The sequence below is a fragment of the Bufo bufo genome, chromosome 2, assembly GCF_905171765.1.
Source record: "Bufo bufo chromosome 2, aBufBuf1.1, whole genome shotgun sequence".
Classification (NCBI taxonomy): Eukaryota; Metazoa; Chordata; class Amphibia; order Anura; family Bufonidae; genus Bufo; species Bufo bufo.
Genome location: NC_053390.1, coordinates 105,029,839 through 105,044,941, shown reverse-complemented (window position 1 = coordinate 105,044,941; position 15,103 = coordinate 105,029,839). Strand labels below are relative to the sequence as shown.

General features: G+C 45.3%; 1 protein-coding gene across 1 annotated transcript in view; it reads left to right on the top strand.

Moving 5' to 3' along the window:
• The window catches only part of JMY (junction mediating and regulatory protein, p53 cofactor), a 91,995-nt gene extending 77,180 nt beyond the window's left edge, over positions 1-14,815 (top strand). The window contains exon 11 of the mRNA XM_040421385.1: positions 12,185-14,815. The gene's annotated coding sequence lies outside the window, so the exon portion shown is untranslated. The remainder of the gene's footprint in view (positions 1-12,184) is intronic.
• Positions 14,816-15,103: the final 288 nt, after the last annotated feature.

Genomic DNA, 15,103 nt, shown 5'->3' with positions numbered 1-15,103 from the left:
CTGACAGGGGGGTGATCAATGACAGGGGGGTGATCAGGTAGTCTATATGGGGTGATCAGAGGTTAATAAGGTGTTAATAAGTGACAGGGGGGGTGTAGTGTAGTGGTGTTTGGTGCTACTTATTACTGAGCTCCGTGTCCTCTGGTGGTCGATCCAAGCAAAAGGGACCACCAGAGGACCAGGTAGCAGGTATATTAGACGCTGTTATCAAAACAGCGTCTAATATACCTGTTAGGGGTTAAAAAAATCGCATCTTCAGCCTGCCAGCGAACGATCGCCGCTGGCAGGCTGGAGGTCCACCCGCTTACCTTCCGATCCTGTGAACGCGCGCGCCTGTGTGCGCGCGTTCACAGGAAATCTCGCGAGATGACGCGTATATGCGTGACTCTGCCTGCAGCTGCCGCCTCCGGAACGCGATCCTGCGGTAGGCGGTCCGGAGGCGGTTAAAGGGGTATTTCATGAATAATGTAAAAAAATTTAAATGGGACATCATATAGAACATGACGATCTCTTCTTAACAAAGCTAGATCCAGCCCTGTGCCTCACATGGATCCAGAGATCTCCCCATTCATTGCTGCAACTTCACTGCTAGATTCATATCAAGCTGACAGCTCAGGTGACTTGTCCTATCAGCTGCAGCTGGTGGCACCCAGGACCCCTGCCGATCAGCTGTTTGAGAAGGCAGCAGCACTTGCAGTAGCACAGCCGCCTTCTCCAGCTTTTCCTAGGCCAAGTGATGACACGTTTATCGGTCACATGGCAGAGGCCAGCTTAGCCCCATTGAAGTGAACGGGACTGAGCACAATACCAAGCACAGCAGCTATACTATGTGAAACGCTGTGTTTGGTGAGCAAAGAGAAGGCTGCTGTACTTACTGCATGCATTAGTACCTTCTCAAACAGCTCATCGTGGGGGTCTTGGCTGACCCTTTTAAAGGGGTTGTTCCACTACAGCAAATGGCATTTATCATGTAGTGAAAGTTACTACAAATCACTTACTAATGTACTGTGCTCATATCTTTGGGTTATGGCCACTGATGCAGCGCAGATATAAGGTGGCCAGAATAGGACTGCTGCGCGTGTATGCCTATGCGTGCTCCTTGGGCCCTGGCCAGCGTTAACTCTCATAGTGTGCAAGCACGCCCAATGCTGCTGGATTACAGGGTGGTCGTAACCCAGGAAACAAGCAGTGTATAATGTGATGGAAAGATGCATCAAGGCAGCAATATGGACAATAACAATACATTAGTAAGTGCCTTGTATTAACTTTCTCTACATGATAAATGTTGTTTGCTGAAGTGAGACAACCCCTTGATTGGCCAGGAGCAGTAACATGCATGTAGGCATGACACACTTCTAGTCCTTCTGGGACCAGAAACAGAGGAGAAGGAAGCTCAATGCTGGAACTGGAGCACCACATGTTAAATTTTTTTGCGGCGAGGACAGATTACAGACCCATTCAAGTTGAATGAGTCTGGATCCATCTGCGGCAACCGCATGGATGGTGCAAATTGCAACCCCCAACGCACGGAACGGCTGGCACACGTTTGTGTGCATGAGCCCTCTGTGTGCTTCCCTTAGCAAGTTTGCCCAAGAGACTTGCTTAACTCTCTTAAATAATTAGAAAACACCTGAAAATAGTCATTGTTACCAGTGCTCTGTATATAGAGACAGCAGGGACATGGAGATAATGTATTGTGCATTCAAAGTAAATAATGAATAGAAAGAAATATGAAGAAAAAAATAAAAAATGCAAGTAAAAATGAAAAAATTTGGATTTATTCATTCACCCAAACGCTCAATGGCATTGAGTCTTGGGTGAATAAAGGAATCCACTTGTTCACGGAAGTCAGAATGCTGCCTTTCTTCCAAAATTTTCGATAGATAGAAAGATGGATAGAAAAAAACAAAAAAACACAAGCAGCACAGCAGGAGCAATGTGAATGACGCCGTGCCAGCGGCTGTGGAAGTGATCCAGCAACCAAGTAAATAGAAAATAAAATTTCACGCTGCTCCCAAAAGTTGTTCAATTCGACGTTTCGGTCCTTTTCTCACATAGTATTTTTATAATGCTTGAGAAAAGTCCTGGTAAGAGGACTGAAATGTTGCATTGATCAACTTTTTGGAGCAGCATGGAATATATATATATTTTTTTCTAGATGGGTAGGTAGATAGATAGATATGAAATGGATAGATGGGAAACAAGGCCATGTACCCCAACGCAGGCAACCAGAGGCAAAAACTATGGAGGAAACCACCCGCCTCATACAGAGAAATACAGAGCAGAGACCTAGACGAGATAAAAAACCTGCTCAGAACTCTGTGTAGAACATTCAAGTGACCGGACAACACAAGCCTTATCTATCATACCAGAACCAGTCAGACCCCCGCTATGACATCCTTTATAATCAGCAGCTGGAACATCCAATGTCTGAACGTGTCAGCCTTTGGATGTAAAGTAAAGGATCCAGACTTCACCCAGAGTTTGAGAAACATCGACATTCAGATCCTTCTAGAAACATGGACTAAGGCAGAGATAGAGTTCCAGGCACCCACTGGATACAGGGAAATCTCTGTCCCGGCCCTGAAAAATAAAACCACCAAACTTGGCTGCTGTTCGGGAGGAATACTAGTGTGGTATAAAGTGGAGCTCCATGAGCAGATCAGACCACTGAAACGGGGAAACAGCCACATCTGGATCAGAATAGACCGCTCCATCCTCGCCTCCCAGTCCGACATCTGCCTCTGTGCGGCCTACATACCACCACCTGAGTCCCCTTACTACAACCCAGAATGCTTTGAGATCCTGCAAAGGGAAGCCACCCACTATCAAACCCTGGGCAAAGTCCTTATCATGGGAGATCTCAATGCCAGAACAGGCAGGGAAAGAGACTACCTGACCACAGATGGAAACATCTATATATATATGGAGCACAGACCGACAGCGACAGCTCAGTACATACAGAGAGGAACAGTCACGACAGCACGGTAAATAAAAGTGGCAAAAAATTGTTAAATCTTTGCTGAAGCCTAGGACTCCACATTCTCAACGGTCGCACCAAGGGAGACTCTCTAGGAAAGACTACATTAAACTCCCATGTGGGTAGCAGCGTAGTGGACTACGCCATCACAGACATGGATCCCGCAAACATTGGGGCCTTCATAGTCAGCCCACAATCGCACTTGTCTGATCATAACCAAACATCCCTAAATATATATTAACCACCTCCGGACCGCCTAACGCAGATTCGCGTTCCGGAGGTGGCAGCGCTGCGCACAATCACGCATATACGCGTCATCTCGCGAGACGCGAGATTTCGCTCAAAGCCGGCCCGCGCATGCGCATCGCGGGCCGGCAAAATTTAAAGAACAAGTTCGTCACCAGCCTGCCAGCAACGATCATTGGCTGGCAGGCTGGCGATTTTCAAAAAATCCAATCACAAGTCATATAACAGATCATATTAGTAAATATGATCTGTTATATGGCTTCTCTGCTCCTCTGCTGGTCCTTTTCGTCGGTTGGATCCAGCAGAGGAGCAGACTGAACTGTGAGTACACCAAACACTACACCTTAGCCCCAGATCACCCCCCTGCACCCCAATTAACCCTTTGATCGCCCCTGTCAATCACTAGTGAAAGGAAAAAAAGTGATCAGTGTAAACTGTCACTTTTTTTTTTTCACTAGTATTGGCTGTTAGGTTTTAGGGATAGTTTAGGCCCCTTGGTTAGGTAGTTTAGCGTGAGTTAGCGCCCAGCCCACCGCACCGCAGTCACTTATTCGCTGTTTAGCGTATCGCTAATCAGCATTTGTACTTTTATAGTATCTGTAAGTGATCAAAACTGATCACGGTCAGATCTATAATAGTATTAGTTTCACCTTAGCTCGCCCTCCACCCAAAACGCAGTGTTTGCCCGATCAGGCCTGATCGGTCGCCCACACGTGCGTTCACCCACGCCCGCCCCACCGCGGTGACAAAAAATTTATTTTTTTTTGATCACTGCACATTCATTTTACACGCACTGCGGCGATAAAAAAAAATCAGTTTTGATATTTTTTATCAACCGCAGCGGCCTCCCCTTTGTAAGACAGGTTTGCTTTTTTTCTTGGGTAGTCTCAGGGAATACCCCTAAATTTAGTAGTCCAAAATGTCAAACAGGGGGTATTCTTCTGAAGAGGCCTACAGGATTCGGACCCAGTCGGATGAGGAGTGGGAACCCTCATCTGACGAATCTAGCGGGTCAGAATATGAACCTGTGGAAAGCAGTGGCTCTCTGACCCAAAGTTCGGACGAGGAGGTGGAGGTCCCTGATAGCACCAGGCGTACCAGGCCCCATGTCGCTAGACCACAGGTTATGCAGGATCCGCTTCAAGAGCAGCAGAGTGGGGCTGTCGCTGCCGGATCACGTGGTGAGGCATACACCAGCAGCGCAGCCCTCCCTGGACCTAGTACCAGCACTGCCGTACAACATGGTGACGTGGCGAGCACCAGAAGGGCAGTTGAACCTGGTACGGTGGCACGTGCAGTAGTTACCCCGTCGCAGCCACCGCACAGACAGGCCCGTAGAGCCCCTAGAATCCCTGAGGTGCTGGCAAACCCTGATTGGCAGTCACCAACTTCAGCCGCACCATTAGTTCCCCCTTTCACCGCCCAGTCTGGAGTTCGGGTTGAGACGGCTCAAATCGGTTCGGCCCTGGGATTTTTTGAGCTGTTCTTGACTGCGGAGCTCTTGGACTTAGTCGTGGCAGAGACAAACCGGTATGCCACACAATTTATATCCGCCAACCCGGGAAGCTTTTATGCCCAGCCTTTCCGGTGGAAACCAGTCCAAGTTTCCGAACTTAAAATTTTTTTGGGCCTTCTCCGCAACATGGGTCTAACTAAAAAGCATGAATTGCGGTCATATTTGTTCACGAACCCGATTCATCACATGCCCATGTTCTCTGCTGCTATGTCCAGGGCACGATTTGAGGCCATCCTCCGTTTCCTGCATTTTAGCGACAACACCACCTCCCGTCCCAGAGGCCACCCAGCTTTTGACCGGCTCCACAAAATTCGGCCCCTCATAGACCATTTCAACCAGAAATTTGCAGATTTGTATACCCCCGAGCAAAACATCTGCGTAGACGAGTCCCTAATACATTTTACCGGGCGCCTTGGCTTCAAACAATACATCCCAAGCAAGCGTGCCCGGTATGGGGTCAAATTGTATAAGCTCTGTGAAAGGGCCACAGGCTATACCCACAAATTTCGGATCTATGAGGGAAAAGATCAGACCCTGGAGCCGGTCGGTTGCCCTGACTACCTGGGGAGCAGTGGGAAGACAGTCTGGGACTTGGTGTCTCCCTTATTCGGCAAGGGATACCATCTTTATGTGGACAATTTTTACACAAGTGTGGCCCTCTTTAGGCATTTGTTTCTAGAACGGATTTGCGCCTGTGGCACCGCGCGAACTAGTCGCGTGGGCTTCCCCCAACGGCTCGTTACCACCCGTCTTGCAAGGGGGGAGAGGGCTGCCTTGTGTAACGAAGAACTGCTCGCGGTGAAATGGAGAGACAAGCGTGACGTTTACATGCTCTCCTCCATTCACGCAGACACGACAATCCAAATTGAGCGAGCAACCCATGTCATTGAAAAGCCCCTCTGTGTCCACGACTATAATGCGCTCATGGGAGGGGTGGACTTCAATGACCAGATGTTGTCTCTGTATTTAGTTTCCCGCAGAACCAGACGCTGGTATAAGTAGGTGTCTGTATATTTAATTCAATTGGCGCTGTATAATAGTTTTGTTCTCTACAGTAAGGCTGGGAGAACAGGATCCTTCCTCAAATTCCAGGAAGAGATCATCGAGAACCTCCTGTATCCAGGAGGTTCCGTGGCCCCATCCACCAGTGTAGTTAGCCGTCTACACGAGCGACATTTCCCCAGTGTCGTTCCTGGTACCTCAACCCAACCGTCACCCCGAAAAAGATGTCGCGTGACACCCGCTATTTCTGTCCTGACTGTCCTGACCACCCTGCCCTATGCTTTGGTGAGTGTTTCCGGAAGTACCACAGGACAGGCACACAGGGCTATTAGGGCCCTTTTACTCACAGCTGCTGCAAACCTCTCCTTTCACCTGGGATAAAGTGCATAACGTACTTCGCCACATCTTTGGGCGATTTGCGCTTTGCACATTGTCCCATGGGGAAGGAGAGGTTTGTTCTATAAAGGTAAAAAAAAACTAAACAAAAAAAAAAATACCGGTAAGTAAAAAAGTTAACGTTCAGTTAAAAAAGTTAAAAAAAAGTTTAATATGTTCTGTTCAAAAGTTAATAAATTTATTGCGTTGCGGCCTGGTTTTTTCTTTTTTGTTTTGTTTTTTTTACCTTCCAGGTGGACCAACCGATCGACTAGCTGCAGCACTGATGTGCATTCGGACAGAAGCATTGCGCTGCTGTCAGATTACACGCAAGTCGGTGTATGCGGCGCTGCAAGACGAGATTTCTCCTCTGCAGTAAAAGATACGTTTGCCGAGGCATATGAGCTGAGGAGGTGGCGGTGTTCATATACTTTGGCAAACACTTTGTATATATAAAAAAAAAAATCCCGGCAATGATTTATTCATCCACATCGATTGATGTGAATGGAGAAATCTGGTTTGCCAGGGCATACGAGCTAAGTGGGTATGGATGTTGGGCGGAGCTCCTATGTCCTGGCAGACGCCTTTCCCCTCCTTTTTTCTTTTTTTGGCAGAGATTTTTTCATCCACATTGAACGATGCGAATGAAGAAATCTGTGCCGTTCATTTTTTTCTTTCAGCCCAGAGGCTGAACGGAAAAAAAAAATCTCATTACCTGTATGCTCAATATAAGGAGAATAGCAGAAACTCCTAATGCTGGGCATACATGTAATGATTGCGGAGACCCTCAAATGCCAGGGCAGTACAAACACCCCACAAATAACACCATTTTGGAAAGAAGACACCCCAAGGTATTCGCTGAGGGGCATATTGAGTCCATGAAAGATTGACATTTTTGTCCCAAGTTAGCGGAAAGGGAGACTTTGTGAGAAAAAAATAAAAATCAATTTCCGCTAACTTGTGCCAAAATTTTTTTTTTTCTATGAACTCTCCATGCCCCTCATTGAATACCTTGGGGTGTCTTCTTTCCAAAATGGGGTCACATGTGGGGTATTTATACTGCCCTGGCATTTTAGGGGCCCCAAAGCGTGAGAAGAAGTCTGGTATCCAAATGTCTAAAAATGCCCTCCTAAAAGGAATTTGGGCCCCTTTGCCCACCTAGGCTGCAAAAAAGTGTCACACATGTGGTATCTCCGTATTCAGGAGAAGTTGGGGAATGTGTTTTGGGGTGTCATTTTACATATACCCATGCTGGGTGAGATAAATATCTTGGTCAAATGCCAACTTTGTATAAAAAAATGGGAAAAGTTGTCTTTTGCCAAGATATTTCTCTCACCCAGCATGGGTATATGTAAAATGACAGCACAAAACACATTCCCCAACTTCTCCTGAATATGGAGATACCACATGTGTGACACTTTTTTGCAGCCTAGGTGGGCAAAGGGGCCCACATTCCAAAGAGCACCTTTCGGATTTCACAGGTCATTTACCTACTTACCACACATTAGGGCCCCTGGAAAATGCCAGGGCAGTATAACTACCCCACAAGTGACCCCATTTTGGAAAGAAGACACCCCAAGGTATTCCGTGAGGGGCATGGCAAGTTCCTAGAATTTTTTATTTTTTGTCACAAGTTAGTGGAATATGAGACTTTGTAAGAAAAAAAAAAAATCATAATTTTCCGCTAACTTGTGACAAAAAATAAAAAGTTCTATGAACTCACTATGCCCATCAGCAAATACCTTAGGGTGTCTACTTTCCGAAATGGGGTCATTTGTGGGGTGTTTGTACTGGGCATTGTAGAACCTCAGGAAACATGACAGGTGCTCAGAAAGTCAGAGCTGCTTCAAAAAGCGGAAATTCACATTTTTGTACCATAGTTTGTAAACGCTATAACTTTTACCCAAACCATTTATTTTTTCCCCCAAACATTTTTTTTTTTATCAAAGGCATGTAGAACAATAAATTTAGAGTAAAATTTATATATGGATCTCGTTTTTTTTTGCTAAATTTTACAACTGAAAGTGAAAAATGTCATTTTTTTGCAAAATTATCGTTAAATTTCGATTAATAACAAAAAAAGTAAAAATGTCAGCAGCAATGAAATACCACCAAATGAAAGCTCTATTAGTGAGAAGAAAAGGAGGTAAAATTCATTTGGGTGGTAAGTTGCATGACCGAGCAATAAATGGTGAAAGTAGTGTAGGTCAGAAGTGTAAAAAGTGTCCTGGTCTTTCAGGGTGTTTAAGCCCTAGGGGCTGAGGTGGTTAAGTCCACAAACAAACCACCAGGGCAAATACCTCAGCAGGCCGGGCTCTTCACACTACCTCCATCTTATAAGTGGTCCAAGACATCTGCTCAGAAATATAAAGAGGTGCACAATAAACCAGAAATGCAAGGGATGCTCTACTACTTCAACAAGGTGTTTGAGATAAACCCAGAAGGAGTCAATCAAGCTGCAAGAGATCTAAATAATTTTTTTTTCACCATGGCAGAAATGGCTGACCTTAAAAAGTATAGCCACCTGAAGCAAAAAGAGGTTAACCCCAACACTTTGTTTGATGAGGAGTGCAGAGCTATACGTAAGACCTTAAGATCGGCCTCAAATAAAAAGCCTAGAGATCCCAACAACACCAACCTGCGGGAAGTCTACGACACAACGCAGAGGCAATACCAAACCCTCCTCAGAAGAAAAAAGCAAGAATATACCTCAACCAAACTTACACAACTTTAAGATGCCCTCCAAGATAACTCCTGGGAACTATGGAACCACCTGGGCACAAATGAGAAGAAAAACAACCTCCATATTCAGAACGGCAACATCTGGCTCCAGTATTTGAGAGACCTCTACAGAGACATCCCACATGTAGAACGTAACCCAGACCAAGAACAAATGAGGTCAAAACTGAAGAGCATGGAAGAGATACTTAAAGATTTCCAAAACCTACTAGACTCACCCATAACACTGCAGGAGATGGAGAGAATATCAACCATAAGAGGTAAGAAAGCCAGCGGCACAGATGGCATCCCACCCGAAATGATTAAGTACAGCCCACCACTGTACAACATTGACGAAAAGCGCTGGATTCTTCCCCCAAGCCTGGAACCAAGGTGTCATAACCCCAATACACAAGATCGGGCACAGATATGACTCGGCCAACTACCGAGGGATATGTGTCAGCAGCAATCTGGGGAAAATATTTAACAGTATCCTGAACCAGAGAATCCTCAGCTTTCCCATCCAGCACAATGTACTCAGTAAAAGCCAAGCAGGGTTCATGCCAAACCATGTATGCTTGTTTCGTGGACTTCAAAAAGGCCTTTGACTCGGTGTGGCATCCAGGATTGCTCCTGAAGCTATTGGAGAGTGGAATAGGAGGAAAGACATACGTCATCAAAAGCTCCTACACAGAGAACCGATGCAGAGTGAAGGTAAATGGGAAAAGAACGGCTTACTTCTAGCAGAGCCGAGAAGTCAGACAGGGCTGCAGCCTCAGTCCAACTCTCTAACATTTGCATCAACGAGCTGGCAGCGGCTCTGGAGTCATCCTCAACGCCAGGTCTCATGCTCCATGACACTGAGGTGAAAGTTCTCCTGTATGCGGATGCCCTTCTCCTACTATCACCAACTGAGAAAGGTCTCCAAGACCAGCTGGTCATTCTGGAGAAATTCAGCACCACATTGGCCCTTCCCATCAATTTTAAAAAGACCCACATTGTGGTGTTCCAGAGAAGGGGGGATGCAGTACATTTGATCCTGTACATTCTCTGCAGGCTGCCTACCCTCCTGTTAGTCGGGGGTCTGGACTATCCAGGTTATGTCTGCCAACAAGCAGCCCTTGTCATTTATTGCAGTACAGAGAGGAGAGAGGGGCCGGCAGCACATATGTCAGGTCATTAGAGGGTGACATTCTGAACTCCCCAGAAACGCTGTAAACCTCGGGAGCAAGCTAGAAGAGTCCATTACATTCACAGTGCAGGGCCTCCGGTGAGAGAGAGAGGGGAAGGGGCGGGGCCAAGGTCTGCCTGACTGCTGTGGAGCTGGTGCTATGGATGCAGCCCCCGCTCCTCACTACAGCATCAGGACCCAGCGGGCTACAGTGGGCAGGAGACCAGGGACCAGTGCTCCTTGCTGTGCTGTCTGTGCTCTTCTCAGGTGCAGCCACCTGCCTTTTTCCACATGTCTAGGCAGCTCAGCAGGGGGCCCCATTTAGGGATTTGTTTGCCGGCCCTGTCCAAATGAAGCGGCAATGTCCATTTGGGCAGGTCATAGTTAGGCAAGTGCTCAGGCCCTCCTCACCCTTGCTCCTGATAGGGAGGAGAAAGAGATGTCAAAGTCACGCATCCCCACTCTGAAATCTGGTGCAGTCGCAGTGTGCAGCCAGGCCGTACATTACCAACTGTGGACAGCGGCCTCATAGAAGGCACTGCGGATGTACACACGTGCACAGTTAGAATACCCAAAAGAGGCCAGGCTGTAGAGTTGGGGATGTGTGATGTCAGAAGGAGAGCGAGGTGTCAATCCGGAGCAAGGGGGAGGGACAGGGCTCAGTTAGGGGAGGAGAACCTAGACACTTAGGGCTGTTTCACACGAGCGGATGCCGTGCGTGACATCCGCTCTGTGAATGACAGCCAAGACCCGATGCAGACTGCAGAGGCACAGAGCATTAACATGATTGATAATGCTCCGTGCCTCTCTGTGATCTCTTTACTACAAAATCACAGTGACAACTGTATCTCACTGTGATTTCGTAGTAAAGAGATCACAGAGAGGCACAGAGCATTATCAATCATGTTAATGCTCCGTGCTTCTGCTGTCCGCATCGGGTCTTGGCTGTCATTCACGGAGCGGATGTCACGCACGGCATCCGCTCGTGTGAAACAACCCTTACCGTGCTATGGACTGCCCAGTTGGATACTTGCATTTTGGATGAAACTTCTTTTCCTGGGCCACCGAACCACCGGCAAGGGAAAAATGTATGCTCTACATGTTGTATATGTCACCTACAGACCACTGCTAGTAGGTTAATAGATGAAAATGAGCCGACAGACTTCCTTAAAAGCTGTGTATCAGGAAAACAAGCCTGCAACTGCTCACATATAGTCAGATCCGTTTGTTTTCTTAAAATCTGTTTCTTCTATGCAAAAGTAATTAGAAATGATAGCCGCCATAAAAAATAAAAAAAAAAGATCCCCAATGCTGCACTGGATTTTCTTCTTAGCAGCCAGGATTGGACGCACATGTGAGAGAGAACATGGTAATCTTGGGTTGTAACCCACTGGTCATATACTGTATATGTTTCTCTGCATAAATATAAAGTAATGGGAAATTTCAGTTTCCTGGTCTTTATTATTAATGGCATATCACTATGGTATATCAGACAAAGCTCCTGGATGAGACTGACCCTGTGTCTAGAGGACTAGAGTGTAAGGAGGCCATGTTTATTCTTGTGACTGGGAGAGGATCCTGCAGTTGGAGCCCACATTTGGGCACATCCTAGTGATGCCATCTATGATAAATGTCAGAGATTTTGTATTTCAGCTGTTTAGTATTTCAGTATACACCCATCAGTCATAATATTAAAACCACTGTCCAGTAAAGTGAATACATTGGACAGTAAGTTCATGAAGTTGATGTATTAGAAATAGAAAACATGTGCAAATGTAAGGAGCAGCTATGACAAAAGCCAAATTGTCATGGCTAGACGATTGGGTCAGAGCATCTTCAAAACAGCAGATCTCTTGGGGTGTTCCTGATATGCAGTGGTATACCTACCAAGAGTTGTCTAAGAAAGGACAGCTGGAAAACTTACGTCGTGGTCATGAGCGCCCTAGACTGATTCATGCATGTGGTCCTACAGAAGAGCTGTTGTAGCACAGATTGCTGAGATTTTGTGGAGTCCATGTCTGATGGGCCATAGCTGTTTAGGTAACACGAGAGGCCTGTACAGTATTAGATGGGGGGGGGGGGGGGGGGGGGTGTTAATATTATGGCTGGTTTGTAAAGCTTATTCATGATGGACACTTCATAAACATGATATGGTCTCTTTTATTTGCACACGCAGGTGGATCTCATGAACCCTCGAGCTGTCCACAGCCAAACTGAATTGCTTTTGCTGCATGAAGAAACGAAAGAGGAGGCCAATATGTCAGGTACATTCCACTATAGAGAAGCCTCATACAACGGCAGATGCGATGGCAACCATGACATACGTTATGTGTTGGATGTTTTGGCCTTTCCTCAGCTTCCAAATCCAGTTTTTATCTTCATGTCGCGTATTGGCCAGTTCAAAGGTTTGGTATTTTTATGGCAAACACTATTCACTTATTTGTGATGTCGGAGTCAACAAAATGACATCTTTAAAATCCATATCACTGGATGGACTGAACCCAGTCCACGTGGAGGAGAAGGACGAAAACTGACCTTCTTTTCAGCAACTGTATTAATCAGAAGCAGAATGTGTCCTGCTTACTCCAATCGAGGATCCAATGGATTGCAGTACCATTACGGTGAGGCGGCCATGGTTTTGGTGCTTACCATTTCTTAATATTACAGCATATCTGGTAAGGTCCACCTGAGACTTTGGTCTGACGTCTCTCGCCCTCTTTCCCTTCAAGACTATTGTGTTGCCATGGACGAAGAGCTTTTTCCATGCACAAATACATGTAGCTGCTCCCGCCACCGACTACGTACTGTACATAAGGAGCAGTTAGTCATTTTACTAATTCTTATATTTTTTGCATTTTTATTATTTGTTGGCTTTTAATTTTTTTGGTCTTAATTATTTTATGCAATATCGTTTTGACTTCCTTACCGGGTTTCCTAAGGAAAATGCTAAATTTATATTTATACATCAAACTTTCAGAAGAACCTAGTATTATTTACTGTGCATATTTTCTTTGATACGGCCGTTTAGCATTTAGCGTGTGATGGCCGTTCTGTGGTCTCTAGGGAAAGCGCCCCCTAACAGATTATTTTTGACCAACCTGCTTACCTAAATTCACTACTAATTGAAGGATTTAGGTTAAGCATTGGGTTTGGCTGCTCCGCTTACTACTTATACTGTAGGTGTCACACACAAAGTCTCTATTTTGCTTAGTTTTGATAAAACCAAAAATAACATTTGCTTGGTAGATATAACTATTTTCTGTAGAAATGAACTGAATTTCCGATGTGCAGGCATGATGCTCATGTGAAGCTTTTGCATCCAAGTTCTCCAAGTAGTACATAGCATGCACAGTGATAAATCGGCAACGTGCTTTTCTACATATGTCAATGAATTGTAAATCATTACAACCCCAATATTTTAGGGTTTCATCCTGTAAATGCCACTTTGCAGTGGTTTTTGTATTACTGTGTTCAGATGGTTGAGATCCCCTTGGCTGTGAAGTATGGAGTGACCCGGAGAGAAAATGTCCCTCCTATCCATGCTTTCATCAACCTGCTTTGCTTTCTTTACTGAAAAACGCTAGCAGGGATTGTTGGAAGCAAGTTGATGTAGTTTACTTCACTCTATATGTAAAATATCTGGTAAGTTATAGGGGCACGAAAGTTAAAAATATATATATGTGGTCAGTAAGTTTTAACTTTGTCTCTCCAGTTGTGCATCGGAATCAATAAACTTGGGGCAGCGCTTAGGCTGTTGCTTCACCTTTGGCTAGGAGGCAGATTTCTGCAGCAGAACCCCCCTCCCCCCCCCCAGACCAAGCAAACAAATCCCTGCCCATCTTAGTTATTTCCCTTTTGCTCACCCTTTCCTAGTTAATGATGGTTTAGTGCTTCAGTTATAACTGACTCTTTAGGCTGGAAACACGCATGCCGTTTTTAAAGGGGTTTTTCTTAGAGTTCAGTATTGATGTCCCATCATCCATAGCTGATCGGTCGGGTCTGACTCCGTTCACCCCCGCCAATCAGCTGTTTTGAAAAGACCGCGGCCCTCTAGTGACAGATGTGGCCTCTTCCGAGGTCTAGAACGTCGTGTTAATTGGCCTCATGCCCTAGGTGTGCAGCTCAGTCTCTTTTGAGTGAAAGAGCCTGGGCTGCAGTACCAAGCACAGCCACTATACAATGTAAGGAGAATCAGCGCCTCTTTAACTAGCTGTTCGGCAGGGGTGCCAGGAGTCGGACCCCCACCGATCAGATATTGATGGACCTATCTTGAGGATAGGCCATCAATAGTCAACTCTTGAAAAACCCTTTGATTTGCAGTTTTTTTAAGACAATATTTGCGTCAAAGCCAGTAATGGACCCAACAGGAAGTAGTGGTTTTAAGGCCTTCCTTCTTCTTTTGGCTAAAAAAAAAACAAAAAACTGTTAAAAACGACAGGAGCGAACCTTATACAGACATTTTTTGTTGTTGGCTTTTTTTTTTCTTGTGACCTAGGTAGAAAGACTGAGTGTGACATTGTTAGTTTTTCCTCCCATATTATTATGGTAAATGTATACAGATATTTTTTTTAAAATCTTTGCCACTCACCTTTTATATAACACGATATCTTTAAAAATATAAACTATGCAAACTATGGTTTTACGAGCTCTTAGCGCTAACTTGGCACTGTGAATGCTGGGAGAACTGTGAGTCTGGTGTTTTTGAGTGCTAACATAAATCCACTAAATTTGCTCTTTTTTTTTATTGAAGTGAACCTGGGACCTGTTTTTGGTATATAAGATTTATGTATAGATATAATCCACAGGAAATCTTGAGTAATTGTACACATATATTACATTACGTATTTTTTACCAGCCTGGATTGTGCTCCAGAGCTGCCTTCACAAGTCAGCTGGTTTTTATTGGAAACAGTCAAAAACCTTGTCGCCAGATAAGTCGTCTGACAGCTTTGTTGAGTTTCTGCAGTGAGAAAGTGGGATTTTCTTTTTTTCTCTACACTGTCTGATGTAAAGATGACACTTCCCAGAAAGCGAGTCGTTAGAATGAGGTCCCTTAGGCATCTTTCAGACGAGCGTGCCCTGTCAGTATAACTCTG